This window comes from Myotis brandtii, unplaced genomic scaffold (assembly GCF_000412655.1).
Source record: "Myotis brandtii unplaced genomic scaffold, ASM41265v1 scaffold1082, whole genome shotgun sequence".
Taxonomy (NCBI): Eukaryota; Metazoa; Chordata; class Mammalia; order Chiroptera; family Vespertilionidae; genus Myotis; species Myotis brandtii.
In genome coordinates, this window is record NW_005353682.1 from 112237 (window position 1) to 134000 (window position 21764).

The 21764-nt window shown below is 37.7% G+C and overlaps 2 pseudogenes; both read right to left on the bottom strand.

Annotated features, from left to right (window-relative positions):
• LOC102250866 overlaps positions 1-15662 on the bottom strand; it is a 22627-nt pseudogene extending 6965 nt beyond the window's left edge.
• LOC102251159 lies at positions 15536-16415 on the bottom strand (annotated as a pseudogene).
• Positions 16416-21764: the final 5349 nt, after the last annotated feature.

The following is a 21764-nucleotide window of genomic DNA, read 5'->3' on the forward strand; positions in this document are numbered from 1 at the left end:
CCATCTCCGGGGCAACCAAGCCTCCTGCTTGCTCCAGCTCCGTGGCTGCCATCTTGGTTGGGTTAATTTGCATATAGTCGCTCTGATTGGCTGGTTGGCATGGTGTGTAGCGGAGGTGGGATCTATTTTCATGTTTCTCTTTTATTAGATTAGATAAGAATTTCCCTCAAATTTTACTAGTTCTCAGATCCAAACACCAATGTTTCCCCCTTTTCTTTTCTCCTTTGGGAATTGAGTATTTGTTGGTGATTTCTGGGCTCTACTTAATGTAGTCAATATCAGTTCTCCTCTGCCCAACATTTCCCCCTGGTGATTCAGGCTTGTTCAGTAGTTGTTGGTGGCTTGGCAACAGCCACACATATTTTAAGCTTCACAGACATATTTTGTTAATTATTTCTGTTGAAGATGTGATTCAAGTGTTCTTTCATTGTCATTTCTAATTGTTCTCTCCACTGTTTAAAAGATATGTTGAAATTCAAGACCAACTCTAGTGCCAAAATCCTGCTAAATCTAAGCTAAATCCATTATTCAAATGCATTGCTTCAAAGATGTACAAAAAGTATTAGTATTGGTGTAGTATAAAGAACACCCAACTACCTTTCCCCCAGATTTATCTATTGGTAATCTTATGCCACAATTGTTTTAACTTCTATCATCTATCAATCATCTATCTATCTTTTATCTTTCTATTCTTTCCTGAACCATTTGAGAGCATGTCACATATATTATATCCTATATGCTAGGCTGTGCAAAGCTTTGAAGAAAATCCCAGAGATAATAAAGGGAAAATTATTTTTCAATGAAATGCCCATCACCAACTTTTATTATACTATACTGGATGCTATTTCCAAAAATGATGACTCTAAGATGAAAAGTGACTCAGTAGATCAGACTATGAATGAGAAATAGTTTTAAAAATATCTTAAATATGCTTTGTACTTTTCATTTATGTATGCCTAGGAAAATACATATAAAGCAAGATCTGACAAAAGATCTCTTTCATTGAGTATAAAATTCCGAGTGAAAAATATTTTTAGCATTTAATTAGCAGCAGTTTTAGAGTATTACTGGTTTATAAAAATTATGGCTCATCCTTCAACAAATAATGTCTTAGATTTGATAAAATACAGCTTCTGTAGTATAAACACTGCTGTTATTATTGTCTGAGATGTGACTTTCTTTGAGATCTCCTATTGCTGATGGTGGCATGTAAGTTTGACTGGCCTGTGTCTGCCCTCTCCAGTTCCCTACAGATTCAGAAAATTGCTCCAAGTTGTTTCTGATTGTGGTTGCTTCTTATTCTCCTGCTTGGCTTGTGCCCATCTCATCTGATCACATAAATGCTACTTGGATCATACAGTGTTCATCAGGAATTCTATCATGGAGTCCCCCAAAGCTGATAATCAGACTACTACCTTGGCACTCAGAACCCTATAGTTTCATTTTATTTTTACTTCACATCATAAACATTTTTTAAAAAAACACATGTTAAAGTATTTGTATATTCCTATCACTTAAGACTTTCTGGCCCAGGGTAAATTTCATTAATTCTCCCTACTTCTGCTACTACCTCTGTGATAATATCCAGTAAAATCTATATCCCACATTTTCCACATTTTTTTAAAAGAAAGAACTCTTTTTTATATATATATTTTATTGATTTTTTACAGAGAGGAAGGGAGAGGGATAGAGAGTTAGAAACATCGATGAGAGAGAAACATCGACCAGCTGCCTCCTGCACACCCGCTACTGGGGATGTGCCTGCAATCAGAATCAACCCTGGGACCCTTTAGTCCGCAGGCCGACGCTCTATCCACTGAGCCAAACTGGTTAGGGCCACATTTTTAACTTTTAGAAAGACTTCTATGCTCAGTGCATCCAAAATGTATGTAGTTAGGGAGCATTCAATTAGTGAAAAAAGATGGTGGAGTTAGAACAAAGGTGTTATTTTTAATAATCTGCCTTTATAGTACAATGCATCCAAAATTTCAATGAACTAAACTTAAACTTAGAGTAATATTCATATTTGATTAGCTTAGTCTGTTGAATCAATTAAAGTTGAAATGAGATTTGACCTGAAAACTACAAAACACCTGACATTACTGATGTTAATGTCTCCTACCATTAAAACTGAATGCTGCCCTAGCCAGTTTGGCTCAGTAGGTAGAGCATCCGCCCCGTGGAGTGAAGGGTCATGGGTTTGATTCCGGTCAAGGGCATGTGCCTTGGTTGCAGGTTCCCTGGTCAGAGTGCATGCAGGTGGCAAACAATCAATGTGTCTCTGTCACATTGATGTTTCTCTCTCTCTCTCCTTCTCCCTTCCATTCTCTCTCTAAAAAAAAATAAATTTGTATATATGTATAATCTCCTTAAGTGAGGATTAACAAAACAAACAAGCAAACAAAAAAAACCTGAATGATGGTTTAGCCTCAGCTTTCTTCTCTTCCTCATATATCTATGGAATAAACAATATCTCTAAAATATGTCTTTAAGCTGACCCATCCATTTTTCCTGATGTTGCCCTTGTATAAGCATTTATCTCTTTCCAGACTGAAATAATATTTTTCTAATTTGTGTCTCTTTCTTAAATACCACATTACTTCCAACTTATTTGCCATACACCCACCAATTACCTATGTCTATATCTAATATTTCATTCATAAATGTCAATGGCTCCTCATTTCAGATTATTATGTCCTACCTAGTCTTTAATTCACATGTAAAACTCCAAGCCACCCTAAACTTTATTCAACATGTAATATATATGCACTTGAAATATCTCAATGATTTTGTTTCTTTTTTCCCATCTGCCTGAAATACTTTTTTTTTTTATTAATTCTATACATACATGCATTAAATGTAAAAATTCACATGACATGCTGTTACAGAAAACCGGAAAAGAACCAAGCAACTCTTAGAGAGATGGAGTTACATTTATTATTATTATTATTATTATTATTATTATTAATATATATGTACTTGAAATATCTCAATGATTTTGTTTCTTTTTTCCCATCTGCCTGAAATACTTTTTTTATTTTGCAATTCTATACATGCATTAAATATAAAAATTCACATGACATGCTGTTACAGAAAATCAGAAAAAAACCAAGCAACTCTTAGAAGAGATGGAGTACATTTATTATTATTATTATTATTATTACCCGCAGGCCCAGAGGAAAATGTCTCTCAAATTCTGGGCCCCGTCACACAGGAAGTTTCCTGTATTTATATCTTTTTACCCTCTTTGTCTCCCAAATATGAAGTTTCTCCGGGTCTCTTTACAAGTTCTTAAAGGGCCCTATGTGCTGGGGCTTTGATACCTCAACCAAAGGCTTGGCCTGACGCCAGCACTGATAACTTCGTCTGGGGAAGGTTTATGGCCTCTTTGGAATAGGGAGTAGTCTTATTTTCCTTATTATTTAAGCAAGCAAGCATTTACAGAAGCCAAATAGCAGTGGTTGAGGTCTCAAAGGCCCAGCACATAGGGCCCTTTAAGAATGCTACCTTCTCTATAAAGTTAGGCTAATATAATCAATAAAATTAACTCATAAATTATCTTCTTTATAGTTAAAAATAATTTTATGTATTTTATAATATGTACTGCATTTGTTCTTCAGTTTATTTTTCACCCCAGGTAAAAAATTGCAAAATACTTTTTCATTCAGAATTTATCTTGTATTTCCTCCCCATAGTTTGCATCAGTAAAAATTTTAGGAATGAATTCTTCTATGTGACATAGTATACCAATATCTTACCTGTTATGTCATTAGGTATACATCTCTTTTTAAAAATTCTAAAATATAAATTGCTTTTAAAAATTATGTTATGCTTCTATCAGAATATATCATTTGGGCTAAAATCCAGATTTTACAAATTTAAACTTAAGTGCTGTTTTTGTATGCTCCATGAGCTAAGGATAGTACGTTTAATTTTAAATAATTGAAAACATTAAAAAGGAAAATAATATTTCATGACACTAGAAAATGATCTGAAATTAAAATCTCACTGTTTATAATAAAAGGTGTATCCTACACAATTCCTCCCAACTTGATCTCAGCATGTAATATTTTCCCAGATCAGGACATTTCCCTCTTTGATTGATAAGGTTGATGCCAGGTGTTGTGTTAATGGCTCCCCCTGATCCCTAGCATACATAGATCTATGGGTTTTACACACTGGGCTGCAGAGAGAACTGAAGGAATAGGTATGATTTTCCAGGATATCACAATGGATTTATGATGATGCCAAAGGTGCTATATAAGCTTATGATAACACATATTTTAAGATGCCTTACTTTCAAATGTTATCCATTTAACACATATAAACACATTCTCCTTAGCCTTTTTCTTCCATGATAGAATTTCAGAAGTAAAGGGAGAGGATCTAGTAAATTGAACCACCAAATGTATCATAGAGAGACAGATATAAGTCATGTTGAATAGTTAAAATATATTATTTAAGTCAGGACATATTTTGCATGAAACTGTACACTCTATAAAGTCTAAGTACTTAAAGTATAGCTTTATTCTGAATTTTTCAAGGGGGACAAAAACTATAGCAGCACTGAATTAAAAAACAAACAAGGTGACATACTATCAATTCTTTTTTTTTATTTCAACCTCTGAAGTTAGATGAGAAATAAGAATTAAAACATATCTTCTGATTTTATTCTATAGGAATATATATATATTTCAATCAGAGCAGAGATTTTTACAAAATGGGATATTTTACAAATATATGTATTACTATAGAAATATTCAGAGGCTATAAAATAGATTCTATAGCACTTGACTTTTTCCCCCCATAGAACATGACTGATGTCTGAAAGTATACAAACAAATCTTTGGCACCACAAGCATTCAATTGTGAAGGACTTTATATAGACCTTTACTCATCAAAATTGCAATAACTGTAACATCTCAGCATATTAAAAGTTGATGATAATGATTCGTGGACTGGGTCAACTTGAATAAAATACAGGTCAGTGGACTGGTGTGTTGGATGATCACACATTGAAAGATACTAGAGAGAGGACCCAATGTTAATGCTTTTTGTTGGAGGACAGAATGTTAATGCTTTCCATATTGGAGAGTAAATATATTTAAATGTATTTTCTAAAGACCACTATATTTCAAATTCATTAAAAGAAAATAGGAATAGCATGATGGAAAAACTGAACTAAACTATTCAGGGAACTATGAATTTAATTCAACAGTAATTTAAAAAAAGAGGGAAGTATTCTTGCTCTACTGAGTTGCAAACTTTAATGGTTGCAAATACAATACCTCCTTTTCTATGTATCCACATGGACAGTCTTTTACAAATCATAATTAGCCTCTCAAATTTACTGGCAATCTAGCCTCCCAAAACTGAAGCCACTGTTTGACCTGCAGTAATTTATAGCAAATTTTCAATAATATGCTGTTAAAGATTTCTGGGTCCTATATGAGCATATAAAAGTTCAATGTATCACCCTGAAAGATATGACCACAGCTGAAAGGAAATTTGTGGATGAGAATATTCGTACTGCACTAGCAAATGCCACAAAATGTAGCAAATTACATTTCACATGCAGCCGAACTTTAAACATTAACAGAGAAGTTAAAAGTTCAGTTAATCCTTGAAGGAATGGGCTAATGAGAGATGGGTAAGCACTTGGGGTCATATGATAATTGTACTTAATTCCAACTTTGGTTTCAGTGGATTCAGTATATTTCTCTTTAAATGACAATCATTTATAAGATATAATTTTCTATGCTTCATAATACAAATATGCACTGGACTTCCCCTACATAATAAATTAACTTATTCAAGCAGTGTTTTTTCTCACTTTAGGAAGATCAATGAAAAAAAAAAAGCATGCCATATGAAATATTTCTAGTCTTCTTTGGCGTGTTGTGTTCTCCTATTGCTGCATAGGACAGGTTTTTTTTTTTATATGCTAGAAAGAGCATAAAGAAGACTTGTAGATTATTTTCTTTGCATAATAGAGAGAGCATATAGGCTTAGGAGAAAATCAGCATTGTTTCAGATTAAAAGATGTCAAAATTTAGTGTGTAAAAGAATCATCTAGAGAGGTTGTTAAAACATATTTTTTGACCCCAGCTCCACAGAATCTGATTGAGGATGTTAAGGCTAAGGCCCAAAATTTCTTATTTCTAACAAACTCCCAGACTGATATTATGAAATATTAGTCTTCTTTGGCGTGTTGTGTTCTCCTATTGCTGCATAGGACAGGTTTTTTTTTTTATATGCTAGAAAGAGCATAAAGAAGACTTGTAGATTATTTTCTTTGCATAATAGAAGGAGCATATAGGTTTAGGAGAAAATCAGCATTGTTTCAGATTAAAATATGTCAAAATTTAGTGTGTAAAAGAATCATCTAGAGAGGTTGTTAAAACATATTTTTTGGCCCCAACTCCACAGAATCTGATTGAGGATGTTAAGGGTAAGGCCCAAAATTTCTTATTTCTAACAAACTCCCAGACTGATATTGCTGCTGGTTCATGAGACATGCTGTGTCCAGAAATTGTTGTTCTTCTATAATTCAGAGGGAGTTGCTGAACCCCTTAGTGTTGCAATTCTAATATAGATGCTTTTATAAGTGTTTGTGAGTCTGTGTGAATGTGCTTGTGGGTGACCATTTACTGGGTGTTTGAAAAAGGTGTATGTTAAATATGCAGCTTTAATAAAAGGAAAGTATTTCTAATGTTTTACATGCTGATTTTGTTATTATTTTAAGATGTGCTTATCGAGATATTACTCTATATATGATACATATAGATAACAAATATTAGCGTTTTCCTCCTTATACACTGCAAATATGTTTGCTGTGCGTGTGTGCGTGTGTGTGTATAAAATAAAAAACAATCATGGCATAGTGTGTTAAAAATGTTTTGCTGATTGAAGTATAGATTAAAATTAAGTTCGCCTGAAGCCTGCATCTTATTGATATTTCAAAATGTCATTTAATATTGGAAAAACAAGCATAAAATAGATTGAGTAGCAAAGATTTCATTCAGGAAAAAAAGTTACCTTAAATAAAACTGACTTTCTAAACATCAACCCAAATATTAATAGCAGATTATGAGCAGCAGTGCCTACCTTCAACAAAATAAAAATCTAAATAAAATAATTCTAAATAAAATCATAATAATATAAATATTTTATGTGATACATTCAAAAGCCACATAAGGATTCAGAGTAATTGTCACATGACAAATGCAGCAGTAAACATATTCACCAAAATTTTTTAATAAAAATTAGAAATTTAGGAAAATATAATTGTTACTTATTTCCTAGAGCAAAATGACCAACACATTGAGCCAGCAGGTTTAAAAAATACTAGGAAATAATTATTTCACCTAACTGAAAGTTAATGGTTTTTGATACTGATGGACCCATAAGCCCTTCTCAGGTGGACTCTCTCCTCATTAATGCATGTTGCTGCAGCAGGACCAGCCTGAGTTCTGTCAAGTTCAGCTCCCCTGGTGGGAATGGAGGATGTGATGTCTCTCTTCCTACAATTCCAGGTGGGATCCTTAATCTCAATGCACCACGTGAAAGAAAGCATACTCTGGTGGATCCAGCACAAGCCAAAGATCTGGGGTAGAGTCAGCTCTACTGAAGGCACATTAAGCATAGGAGGTCCCCTCCAACCTTGAAGAAATTTAAAATATAATTTCCATATGGTCCAACAATTTCATTTTGGGTATATATTTTTAAAAAATTAAATCAGACTCTCAGAGAGATATAGTCACTCCCAGCTTCATTGCAGGATTACCACAATTAGCCAAGATACAGAAACTACCTAAGCGTCCACTGAAGGATGAATGGATAAAGAAACGTGATACATTCATGCAATGACTCAACCTTTAGAAAAGAAGGAACTCCTGCCATATGCGACAGCATGGATGAACCTTGAGGATGTTATGCTAAATAAACTTAGCCAGTCATAGAAGGACAGACACTGCATGGTTATATGTGTATGTGGAATCTAAAAAAGCAGAACTCACAGAAACAGAGAGTAGAATGGTGGTTGCCAGGAGCTGGAGGATGGAGGAAATGGGTGAAGGTGGTCAAAGGGTACAAACTTCTAGTTATGAGATGAGTAAGTTCTGCTCTGCCAGTGTGGATCAGTAGTTGAGCATTGATCCAGTCACCAGATCAATTCCCAGTCAGGGCACATGCCTGGGTTGTGGGCTTGATCCTCAGTAGGGGGCGTGCAGGAGACAGCTGATCAATGTTCTCTCATTGATATTTCTATTTATCTTTCTATCCCTCTCTTTAAAAAATCAATTAAAACAAAAAAGATGAGTAAGTTCTGGGGATCTAATGTACAGATGGTGACTACAGTTAACAACATTATATTGTATGCTTGAATGTTGCTAAGATAATAGATACTAAATTTTCTCACCACAAAATTAAAAAGTAATAATGTGAAGGGGTGGATGTATTAACTAACCTGATTGTAGAAATCACTTTGCAATAAGACATGTATGAAATCATCATCCTATATAATAAAAGGCCAGAGACTGTAACAGCATCATAACCATAATGACTGTTAGACTAGAACCACCACGGCCCCTCGCCAGGCTGGCTCCACCCCCAAGCAAGTGGTTAGGGGTGATCAGTTAGGCAGACAGAGTGATTAGGGGTGATCAGGTAGGCAGGCAAGTGGTTAGGGGCAATCAGGTAGGCAGATGGCCCCTTGCAGGGCTGGCCCTGCCCCCAAACAAGCAGTTAGGGGTGATCAGGTAGGCAAGTAAGTGGTTAGGTGTGATCAGGTAGGCAGGCGAGCGGTTAGGGGCGATCAGGTAGGCAGACGGCCCCTCACAGGGCAGGCCCCGCCCCCCAGCAAAGAAAGAGGGAGGCCCAGGCCAGCCAAGCCATTGCACCACAGCCTGTCGCCTGTACAGGGAGACTACCAGTGGCAGGGGAGGGGGGGCAGCACTGCACAGATGGCAAGCAGTGGCAGCGGCGGGGGGTGGGGCCAGCTGTCTGCAGCTGGGGAAAGGAAAACCCTGATAGGCCCTGATCTCAGGCCAGGCCTAGGAACCCTACCCGAGGTGTCCGGATTATGAGAGGGTGCAGGCCGGGCTGAGGGATCCTCCCTGAGTACACGAATTTTCGTGCACCAGACCGCTAGTAAATAATAAAATGCTAATATGCAAATAGACTGAATGGTGGAACAACTAGTTTTATTAATTAGGCTGACCTATTTTTCAAATAATTGAAATGCTATTTATAAATTCAGAAATATCAGGATATTAAAAGTAGATCAGCAAGAGAACTAATTTACCATACTCATAGAATAAGTATGTTAGACACAAGGCAAAACACCAGAATTGGCAAGGTAGCTGCAAATCTATTTCTTCAAGGAATTGTTAAGAGAATAACTTACTAATAGAAGATAAATCACTCTTTGTCAGCCTTTAAAAATTTTAAATACATACACATACACACAATTTCTTTCTTCCCCCTCAGCATTTTTCACACACATATGCATGATTCAAGTTGCTATGGTGATATGCTTATCTCCATGGCAATTGATCATTATGTCTATGTATCTGTCCATTGTCTCTTAATAGACAAATTATAGACTCTACATCCAAAGATTTGAATCTTCAGAGAGCTACAAAACACATTAAAAAATGAATTTCTATCCAGATAAATAATTTGTTAAATATTCCTAAAATATAATAAAGAGATTGGAAAAGTTTAGAAAATTAATAGATACAATGAAAGCTTCTAAACAGCTGAAAATGTTAAAAAAAATGACTGTTCTCTCAGAATATGCATGATACAATTCAGCTGTGGTGTTCTCTATGTCGTTGAAATAATCCCCAGTTGAAAATGAGGTTCAAGATTCTTACCCCCGGAAAGTTATCATAATAAAATTTGTCTAGCCTCTGAAAAAAAGGAACATTTCTACTCATATAGAAAAAATCATAAACATTGACTGGAAATAGGAATAAATTGAAAACTTCCGACAGAGAAAGATAGAAAACAGTAACTTCTGTCTCTGGCAAGATTATAAAAATCAACATTTGAATATATATATATGTATATAAAATACATGTTTACCTATTCACTGCAACAAAGAAATAACTTTTAAACACTGTCATTGGATTCTGGTCAATGTTGTAGTGTAAATAAAAGCAATGTTTTGAGAAGGGCAAACACTGCTTTTGTAAATCATTTAACATGTTTGTTTTAAAAATAGTATTTGCTTTGATATTTGCTTATATTTTTCTTAAAAGAATCTTTACCCAATTTATAAAATTATTTTGTTACTCTTTGGTCCATATGAAGGTAAACTTTATTTGTAACCTTAAGTTAAATAAGAGTAAGGTAAAAGAAAACATCAAATATCTACAAATACAAAATAATACACTGAATATAAATGTTACAATATTTGTATTTAATTCATATAAGGCAAGAAAAATATAAATATAGAAATGGAAAGATTTTGCAATATTCATTTAACCATGCCCCATTCCCATTTAACCAGGTTTTACTGATGGATAATTTTGCAACTTTCAAGATTGTATTAATAACTGAGGTATATATATTGAGGTATGTGGAAAAATATTTCGGACTATGCTATGACTAGTCCACTGTTTAGATGTCAGTCTTTTTCTTATTCACCTTTAGAAGGATTTTAAATAGAAAGTTAGCTAGCAGTTTTCTTTCAAATAAAGCTATTTATCTTTGTTTAGAATATATATATTTATTCATTAAATCTTTCTAATCTCAACAAAATGCAGATATGAACATACAGGTTAAAAATTTATATATTTAAAAAACTATCTGTATATTTTTCAAAGAAAAAAAATTCTCTTCCGCAAAACATCATTTACCTAGTTACCCAAATATTATATAAATATTTTAAATATTTGTCCTTATTTCTGATGGTTACCAATAGCATCCCCTATCAAAAAATACTCAGAAACAAAGAGTAATGATAAAATGGCACTTTTAGAGTGAAAAGTTTATGTTGACCTGTTTGGAGGCAAGCACTAGATTTTTTCCTTAGCTCTTATTCACCTGCTTTTCATCACTGGTACCAAAGCATAGTCCAAATTATGTATTGCGATATTATTTTTATATATGAATCTTTACCTAAAAACCAAGATATAATATGATTGCACATAAATATCCATCAAATTACACTTTAAAACAGGACAAAGGAAGCAACTTCTTTTTGTAGTCCTATTGCAGTGGGTGGGAGTCCAGAATATCATGAAATAACAGAAACTTCAATTGGCTACAGATATGTGGGATATCATATTGATCAGTTGGCATTCTTCATACATTCTGAGCTAGTCAATGACCCAGTTAATGCTTGACACCCAGAGAGTCATTTGCTCAGAGATATTATGGCTCCAATATTAAAAACATGTTTCAAGTTGATCTCATCAGAAGTAGGACAATGTGAGAGGTTTATGATACTATAGTTTCTATGACCTTGTCTTATTCCTTTATAATCTCAAAAGACCATGGATGTATATCTTAATGCTCACTAGCATACAGCAACAATTCTTACCAAAAAAAAAAAATTCTTATTTACCAAAATTTCACATGCTGGATAGGAAAATTATGCAATTTTAACTACCCCCACCCCCATACACAGAGAGGCCTGTAGTCGGCCTCATACAAACATATTTTAAGATCTTGAGACAGCTATATCCTAAAAGAAATTCTGGAAAGAAAACGATGCCCATTACTCATCAATGTAGCTAATATAACTAGCTGAATTCAGAGGAGAGGGAATTCAAAATTTCTTTTCTAGCTTGAGTTTATTAAATTCTTTTATATGTTAGGGCTCTCTATGATATATTAGGACCCAGTAATGTGAAATCTCTATATCTTAACTAATAATTCCTCGATTTGGCTTTCATTTTTTTGGGTAAAAGTTCCCATTTTCTGTCTTTTATTATTATATGCACTTCAGAAGAAAACCAGCCTTTTAGCCAATTTTTGTCATCTAACTGGCTTATGCTGGGTTTTAAGAATTCTGTGGTTCATGGCCTGTAGCTTAAGTATCATGGAAGTTACAAAACACCCATTCTTCTGACATCTGTGAAAAAAAGAAGAAAAAGAGAAGAAAATATAGGACACCTCCCACTGAGGGCAACTGTAGGAAAATAGAACTTGTAAAACTTGGATTATCTCAAACCGAAGCCCCATGGATTTAATATAGAATAATAATTAAAGGAAATAAACTGTGAGGTCTCAAGAAAATCTGCCCTACATTTTTTTTTGTCACTAGAGTTGATTGTAAGGAGTAAGAATTGTTAAAATACTTGTTGGAATGATCGTTCTGTGTTTATATGTGTAAGTATTTAAGTTAATTTTTCTCAGCATTATTTTAGTCATAGATCATTAATTTTTATATGTTGTGTTTTCACGACCATTATTTTCTAGATATTTTGCAATCTCTTTTTTATTTTATTCAACCTATCAGAGAAATACTCATTTTCAGAAGTTTTTTTCCTCTCCCTTTCTTATCAATATTTAGTGCAATTCAGAGAAAGTGGTCTGTAGTATTCTTATGTCAAATACTTAATTGAGCAATAAATTGAGTATTTGTGTTGAGAAAACTATAGAACATGTAAAAAAACATGTTTAATTACTCTATTTTTGCTGTGTTTCTAACAGTTCACTTTGCTCATCCTTCTTTTCTCCCTTCTTCCACAATTCTTTCTCTCACTTCCTTCCTGTGCGTTATCCTATATAATAAAAGGCTAATATGCAAATTGTCCCCTTGACCAGGAGTTCAACAGAGAGTTTGACCAGGGGTGAGGTTGGCTGGCCAATGGCCTGTAGCCCCTTTCCCCAACTGGCCCGGCACAATTGGCCCAGATCGGGGCAGGCTGGTCGGACCCCACCGGTGCACAAATTCATGCACTGGGCCTCTAGTTCATATATAAAAATACATTATAGTTATAACATCATTGTTTATTTATCCACTGTAATTTAAAGGTCATTTCTCCCCCTTATTGAATGCTTTCACCTTGACTTCAAAATGGATGGCATTTATATCACAGATTCCTTTTCTTTTTGTTAGCATTTATCTGGTATGCACTTCTGTAAATTTTAAGAAGCCGAGTGACCATTCTGTGTCATTTTCATTTTAGAGATATATTTTCTAGTAAACTCAGTGTAGGAGTCTTTGTTAGAAATTGCAACTGTTTATTTTCATAAGTAAATGTGTTCTGTTTCTATTAATTGATCAGAAATAGATTTGTTCTAATTCTATCAAGTTACATCTTCTTGCCAAATACTGTCTTTGTTCTTTACCATTTAACAAATGGGATTGCACGGTTTTTTAAAAGAAGGTGGAAATTTGATTGTGTGTGTTATTATAGCAATTTGGAGAGTGAATAGTTGGTTTCAGCATATGAACAATTTCATTTAAAACTTTCCTATTTTCTTAGCAACTTTAGTTCCTGCTACATACATCATCACTCACCCAGATTATGGCAACAGCCTCTTCACTGGTTACCTATGTTCAAACTTGCCATTTCTTTCCCCCATTTTTTTTCTTATTCTCAACACAGCAGCTGGAGTGCTCCTTTAAAAATGTTGCTTCCTGTTCAAAGTCACTCTGTGTCTGACTGATCTCTGAGCAAAGGTCTTATTTAATCCCTCAGGCTTTATTTCTACTCTCAAGTGATCCCTTTCAAGTTCCATCCCAACAACACAACTTCCTTCACAGCAGCCTTTATTTGTCAGCTTTCAGAAAAACGTTAAGACACCAAATTGCCCTCACCTCGCACTGAGAAAGACTTTCAAAAAGTCCCTCTTAACTATACTGGGAAGTGGCTTTCTCAGAAAATAAAGGTCAGAAAATCTATTTATATTCCAAGACGTTATCTCCATGAATCTTCACACAAAAGACAATTAAAATAGAGTATCAGGACCCCTTCTCTTCTATTCTGTTTCCACTCCAACTGGTGTAACATCAAATGGGGCTAGTAAAATATAATGTTGATGCTAATAACCTATCCAGAATTAGTGTCTGACTGACTAGCTACAAATTTCAGTGTTCTAACAATCCCCACAGTTTGGATAATTCATGAGAACCACTCACAGAGCTCACTAAATGTGCTATACTTAAGATTACTTTTTTTTTTTTCATAAAGGATAACATAAGGTGGGGCCTGAGAAGGTTTCAAACACAGAACTCCTGTGCCAGGTCTTTGTGGAGTCGGGGCATGTCACCTTCCTGGCACAGCTATATTTTCCAAACAGGTGAACGTGTTCATTAACAAGGAAGCTCTGCTAAATTTAGTATCCAGAGTTTTTATTGTGGTTTCATTATGAAAGCATAATTGATTAAAAGATTGAGCTCAATCTCTAGCCCCTTCTTTCCCCAGAAGTCTGGCTGTTGAAAGTCCGAACTCTCTAATCACATGTTGCTCTTTCTGGTGACCAGTGGGCACCCAGAAACTATCCAAGAGCCCAGCCTGAGTCGCCTCGTTGGCATAACAAAGAAACTCTTTTCACTCAGGAAATTCCTAGGACTTTTGAAGCTCTGTGCCAGGACCCATGGACAGAACCCAAGCATATTCTTTATCCTATGACACCTTCCTAAGTCTTCTGCTGTCTCCCTAGGCCAAGATAGTTACTCATATTTGCATCCAAAACCTACATAAAAATGTCAGAAGATACCGAGTTATAAATTTTTGATTTCTTATAAATTTGACCTACATTTCTTAAATCCTGTCTACCACCACCAACTTCATTAGCTGAAGCTACTTTTTTTTATCCTCATCTGAGGATATATATATTTTTTTTGAATTTTAATAACGTCTGCCATTTATTTTCACCTGTCAGCTCCCTCATGGGTTGGGGGTGGGAGGCCAGAGACCCAGGGGAAGCAGGTCCAGACAGACACTTGATCTGCAAGGACCCCAGGCCCAGCCTACTGCCACTCTAGTGGACTGGGCTTTGGGTCTGGGATCTTAGTGTCTCAGACTTAAGAGCAGTAGCAAAGGGCCCTCAGAACGGCCCATCTCCCCTTTTCAGGGCCCCAGGTCCTAGGCTGGCCCATCCTCAGGAGGGACCCACACGGATGTGAGGGTTCATGAGTGGGTCCAGGTTGGGATCATTGTCAGCTGCAGCCCGGCCCAGGCGAGACATGAGGACAAGAAGGGCCAGGAAGCCCAGCAGTCCCAGCAGCAGCAGCCCCGCCCGCTGGAGCAGGGTCAGCGGCTGCTTACGAGACCCATCCCGGCTCCTGAGCAGCTGGGCCAGCCAGACCAGGGCAGGCCGGCGACCGTACTTGTCATCATCGCAATCCCTGTGGAGGCCTGGTGCCCGATCATCATCCCGTGTGTCATACACCTTCCTTGGGGCCTAGGCGTGAGTCAAGGGCTCGGAACTGCCCATGTGGATGACTGTGTGCTGCTCAGGTCGGTTGGGGGGCGCGGGGGGCCGGGGGACTTGGCTGTAGAGGGCTGGGGCAGTGGAAGTGCTGGCTATCTCTTCTTGTGCCTGGGACATGAGGAGAAGGGCCAGGAAGCCCAGCAGTCCCAGCAGCAGCAGCCCCGCCCGCTGGAGCAGGGTCAGCGGCTGCTTACGAGACCCATCCCGGCTCCTGAGCAGCTGGGCCAGCCAGACCAGGGCAGGCCGGCGACCGTACTTGTCATCATCGCAATCCCTGTGGAGGCCTGGTGCCCGATCATCATCCCGTGTGTCATACACCTTCCTTGGGGCCTAGGCGTGAGTCAAGGGCTCGGAACTGCCCATGTGGATGACTGTGTGCTGCTCAGGTCGGTTGGGGGGCGCGGGGGGCCGGGGGACTTGGCTGTAGAGGGCTGGGGCAGTGGAAGTGCTGGCTATCTCTTCTTGTGCCTGGGTACTGGCATTAAAGCTGGACCAGTCAGAAGAGTTGAAGGGCTCGGGCTCCGGGCTCACCACCTCATCGATCAGAGGAAGGCCCAGTCCTGCCCCGGCCCAGTTGACCGTGGTCAGCTTCTCTCTCAGCACAGAGGCCACAGGCCAACCAGGTTGCTTGGGGGGAAGATGGGGCCAGTGCAGCGGGGTCACTGGTAGCCAGAAGGCGCTGTATTTCGCGGTAGCTGGGCAGCACGCTCATTGAGGCAGGCCCAATGGAAGAGATCATAACAGACAAGGCGGGTCGTCTCTCTCGCGGCCAGGGGTGTGTTGCACAGGCGGCAATTGGAGCTGTAGTCGCTATCTTGGAGCCACTGTAGGTAAGATTGTACGAGGCACCCACTCCGTGTTACCGATGCACCACGGCATGGTCCCGGCGAGCCGGAGCGCTGGTCCGAGGGGGAGACACCGCGCCCCGTCGACCTCGGGCTCAGCTCTTTCCAGCGCAGGTCCCCCCAACTATCCCTCCGCTGCCACGTCTCTTCGGAGGATATTTTTTTTTTCATTGATTCTTATAAGAGTGGAAGGGAGGAAGAGGGGAAGGGGGGGGAGAGAGAGAGAGAGAGAGAGAGAGAGAGAGAGAGAGAGAGAGAGAGGTGAAAGAGACACATCGATTGATTGTCTTCCTTGTGCACCCTGACCAGGTTTGAGGATGGAATCTGCAACCCAGGTATGAGCCCTTGAGCAGAAATTGTCCCAAGACCTTTCCATGGAAAGGCCAATGCTCTAACCACTGAGAACACCAGCCAGGGCAGCTGAAGCTATTTTCTCTCTAATAAAATAACATCCACATTTCTGGGACCAGGTACCACATACACCTATTAAGGCTATGCCATAGCCACAGCTACCTTTAATGTTACTAATATCAGTGGGTTTATTTTTTATCAGTCAAATTTTATTCCAGTTATTTTTTGTACAAACCTGCCACATTACAGCAAATTATAAACAGCAACTTGATCCATTTCCCACTCTCAGCCATGTTAGTCAGGAGCCTTGGGGTCCTGCACGGGCTAAAAGAACACTGAGGGTAACTGAGCCTGAGAGTTTAGAAGGATTCCATTGATCACACAACTGTGACAAGGAAGTCGGGCACTGCCTGACATATTTCTCTTAGAGAAGATAGATGGGAAGTATGATCCATTCTTCCGTGTTTAGAGCCTGTTGTAAGGTCATCATGACAACCTACAGAACAGCAGGGAAGGTCTTCTTGGAACATTTTCTTATCCTTCAAAATGCCAAATCAACCATGCATCATTTCAAAATTCTAAAATAACTAGATTTTACATAATACAAAGGAAAACAACATTTCTGAGTGGTAATCTACAATCTATTGCACCTGACAGCTGTAGGAGACCAAGAGGAAACAATCGTCTAGCATTAAATGGCAATATCCTCAAGTTATTAGTTAGTATTAAAGAGGATTATGTAAATTCACTTACAAATATATGGCCTTTAAAGCAATATTCTACTCAAAGAAATAAGGGGAAAGAACTGAAAAAAATAGTGGAGAAAATAGAAGAAGAGGTTTCAATTTTCTCTGGCTTATAGAGTATATTCTAAATCTTTTGAATATTAAGGTTTTTTGCTTATTAATATTCTTAATTTGATTGACTCCTAAAAATTCTCGACTAAGTATATTTAACACTTTAACAACAGGGTGGACAAAAGAACATAAACTTCTGAGTGGTCCTAGAGTGAAGACCAGTGACTCCCAAAGGAAAGGGAAAAATCCATTCAGTTCTTTTTTATTGAAGTAATGGGGCCCTTTGTTATTGAATCTATAATATTGTGGTTCATTTTATTATTTTTATAAGCATGTTTTAAATGACTTAGCATTGGAACAAATTTGTGCTGAAGGACAATGTGTCTTGTTTTCCCAGTAGTTTCATCTACCTCATATACACACTGCCACATACCAGGAGGGAGCACGGTTATTTCCAAGCTAGGAGCCCATTGAAGGCCATGTCCTGTAGCAAAACGATTGGTCATGGTGAGTGTTCATTCTGTGAATGAAGAAAGTCTCATATCAAAATAGGCCACTTTCTCTTGATGGTGACATTCAGTTTTGTTTTAAAGGTAACTGAAGAGTGGTAAGTAGGCTAATTTGACAGGAATTACTCATTTGGATTACCTGGATCTCCGTAAAGAAACTCTTATTTTTCTTTTCCATGGTTTTTGCCTTTAGGAAGCAATGACTTTTAAAAGTAAACAGATTGGGATTATTTTAAATGTTTTAAAAAAAGACTCAGTGGTCACATATGGAGATCGACTTCGGAATACTCACCTCCCAGTTTTTGTGATATCTAAGAAGAATTTCAAATTCAAAGGCAATCAAATAGTAGAAAAAGTCTGTCATTCAGAATTCTTTATGTGTGGGAATCATATTGCTAACAGAAACCATAGAAAAAGCAGATCGAGGAACCATGAGATATTTTAAGCCAAAAAAATGCTTTAAAGGTGGCAGAAAGCACAATGGGAATACAAAAGGAGCTAAAGAATTAGAAGCACTTATTAGACAAAAGGTTTAACTCTTACAGATGAAGTTAGAACTGAGTGAAGACGGGGTGTGGGGGGGTGATCATCCCACAGTATACAGAAGGATTTACCTGCTTCTAGAATGCTTATAAAGAGGAAAAGTATGCAGGCAGAATAGACGTGAGACTATACAGAGGGGGTATGCAGGGGAAGTGAGGACAGGAGGGGGTAGGGATGCATTTGCGGAGGTAGGGAGAGGACCCAGGGGGAGTGTGCAGCAGAAATATGCACAGGAATTCATCGGAATCCAGAGAGATTTTATAGAGAAGAGAAAGGGAAATTCTGAGAGAAAAGATTGCACAAAACCTTTCTGAGAAAGCCAAGATCCAGAATAATGTTTAAAGGCATTTTCTGAACAGAGAAATTGATCTTTTTAACAAATGATGGGGAATGTTCCCCTTGATGTCTGGGGGAACTCCCACAACCATTATAGCAGCCAAAATGCATGGAATGGTCACTATATGGGGCCACAGTGATGAAGACTTGGCCTGCTTTTTATCAGTTAAACTTCACAGAAAATCTGTGTGTCCTCAGATCTTCGCTGATTTCTCAGAAGAAAGGGGACAATTGATCCACTTTGTGTCTTAAAGCTGACTTGTATGACCTCATTAGCAAGACCACATTTATGAAAGCAGAGAGTAGTCCAGAAAAAGGGGATTTATTTTGAAATCCATTATTCCATCTTTCAGGATAAAATAATGCAGCTCTGGCTACCCTGAATATAGAATATCATCACATAAGTGGGGAGGAGGGTCCTCCGCCAACCGGTAGGATTTGGGGAAAGCTTTAAGCCTTTTGGTTCCACTCCACTGTGGGAGGAGAAGGGAGACTTAGGTAGACCTAGGGGGACACACACGAGTTTTATTTTCAAACTTGCCCAGAAGGATAAACGTAGGGACAGGGACAGAAATAATTAGCTATTTGGAAAACCTGAGAGTGTTACGAGTTATTGGTACACTTTCTGGCCTTTGCTGGAGGCTCCAGAGATTGTCACTTTCCTCAAAGTGACAGTCTGTGGAGTCTCCCTGTAGTTTTGTTTATTTTTTATTTGCAACCACGTAGTTTTATTTTTTCAAATTACAGGGTACCTTGAGCAGCATCAGTGAAAGGCAACTAGACAGGTGAGCCAGACAGCAGCATGGATTCCTATGTGCTGGGAGTTGTGAGAAACGGGCCTAGAATTGTCCATGTGACCAGAAAGAAACATTGAGGATACCAGTGGACCAGCTAAAGCAAGGGGTTAAAAAGAAGGGTGTGTGTATGTGTGAGGTGTAAGGACTTTGAGTCTAGAAGTAAATGGCCAGGATTAAGGATTCCAGTAGCGGCTCCCAGAAAATCATGCTCTCAACAAGCCAGATATTATTATGTCTTTATCCAGTATAGGAGGAGCCTAGACTGGGCACCCCAGAGCAGGGTCCAGCGGAGGACACCTTGTTAATACTAATAACTCAAAAATTTTCCAATCACAATATAAAAAAGAGAAAACTGAGATCTCCCAGCAAGCACTATCTGAAAGCAATATTCAGGCTTACATACCAAGTGTAAATAATTTTTGGTACTGTGACATTAGATTTTGGGAAGCTTGTTTCATTGTAGGATTTTACATCTATAATTGCATTGTTTCCTCTTTCAAAAGGAAATGTTTTGAAATGATCTACTACTTGAAGGTTTTAATGATCCTACCTGCAGAACTGTGGTGGCTATCTCTTTTTGTTTTTCAATTGATAATTTAAAATATATATGGCTATTTAAAGAATTTTAAATCAATAGCAGTGTTTGAGTCAATTGTGGTATTATATTCAATTTTAGTATATTAGTTAATATTGATATCTGAGTACATTTTGGCATTGTGTTTTATTTTTATTAAAATTATTCTCTAAGCCCTGGCCGGTTTGCTCAGTGGATAGAGCATTGGCCTGCAGACTGAAGGGTCCCAGATTCGATTCCAGCCAAGGACACATGCCTGGGTTGTGGGCTTGATCCCCAGTGGGGAGCATGCAGGATGCAGCCTACCAATGATTCTATCATCATTGATGTTTCTATCTCTCTATCCCTCTCCCTTCCTCTCTAAAATAAATAAAAATATTTTAAAAAATTATTATTAAGTTTGATCTCACTATAATTTTGCCTTCCCATTAGTTTCCTTAGTTGACTTAGTATGTTATTTACTTTTAAATTCTTGAGTTAATGAAATACTCAATTCATTTTCTTTGCTCTTTTTTAAGTATGACTTTTATGTAATTTAAATGCTCTTTCTTATAAAATATGATTGATGATTTTTGGTCAATATTACCATGGCAAAGAAAATATATTCTAGATTTGCAGCAAACCAAGTTAAAGAGGAACTCAAATTTAATTCTCTTTAGTGGACATTTGCTGATTGCCTCTGGCATTAATCATGTCCCTGTTGCCCTCCTTTCAGGACAGTGTTCAGAATTTTGCAACCATGTAGTTTTATTTTTTTAATTAAATCTTTATTGTTGAAAGTATTACATATGTCCCCTTTTTCACCCATTGACCCTCTCTAGTCTGCTCGCATCCCCCACCCCAGGCCTTCACAGTCCGATTGTCTGTGTCCATGGGTTATGCATATATGCCTACAAGTTCTTTGGTTGATCTCTTCCCTCTCACCCACCCACCTCCACCTTCCCTCTGAGGTTCCACAGCCTGTTTTAAATCAGAGATGATACTGGTCATGCTGCCCAGGGTCCTAGGGACCATCTGGAAGATGCCAGCTCCTCCCTGATAGATTTTCCAGAAACCAGGATGTACAGACCAAAACTTTCCATAGAACGGTCTTGTTAAAGACTCCAAATCAAATATAATGTTTATCTTTCTAAGAGAACTGCAACAATTTTACCAACACAATTTTTTTTCACATTAACATCCCAAATAAATTTTTTTAATTGTGTACTCGGTACCATGCCAAGTAAGAAAATTTAGAGGATTGATAATGTGGGCAGTTAGATTTTTCTGCAACTTCTGCTTTATTTTGGAGGTGAAGATTTGAAATCAGACATAACAGCTGGGGTGGGTGGGTAACTCCATTTTACTAGTCTGGACACTGGTGAAATAAATTGTGTTGGGAACTCACGCTTTGTTAAAATGTGTGCATTCTGAGAATAAATCTTAAGTGGTGATCTTCAATCATTCTCTTACTAGATTTGAGGGATACATTTGTTCATATTTTTATGTATTATTGTTTGTTTTAATAGGTGGTTTGTGGCCAAAAACTTTGCTACTCTGCTACTTAAAAGCTTCATTTTTTTCTGCCCTGGCCAGTTTGGCTCAGTAGATAGAGCAGTGGCCCACAGACTGAA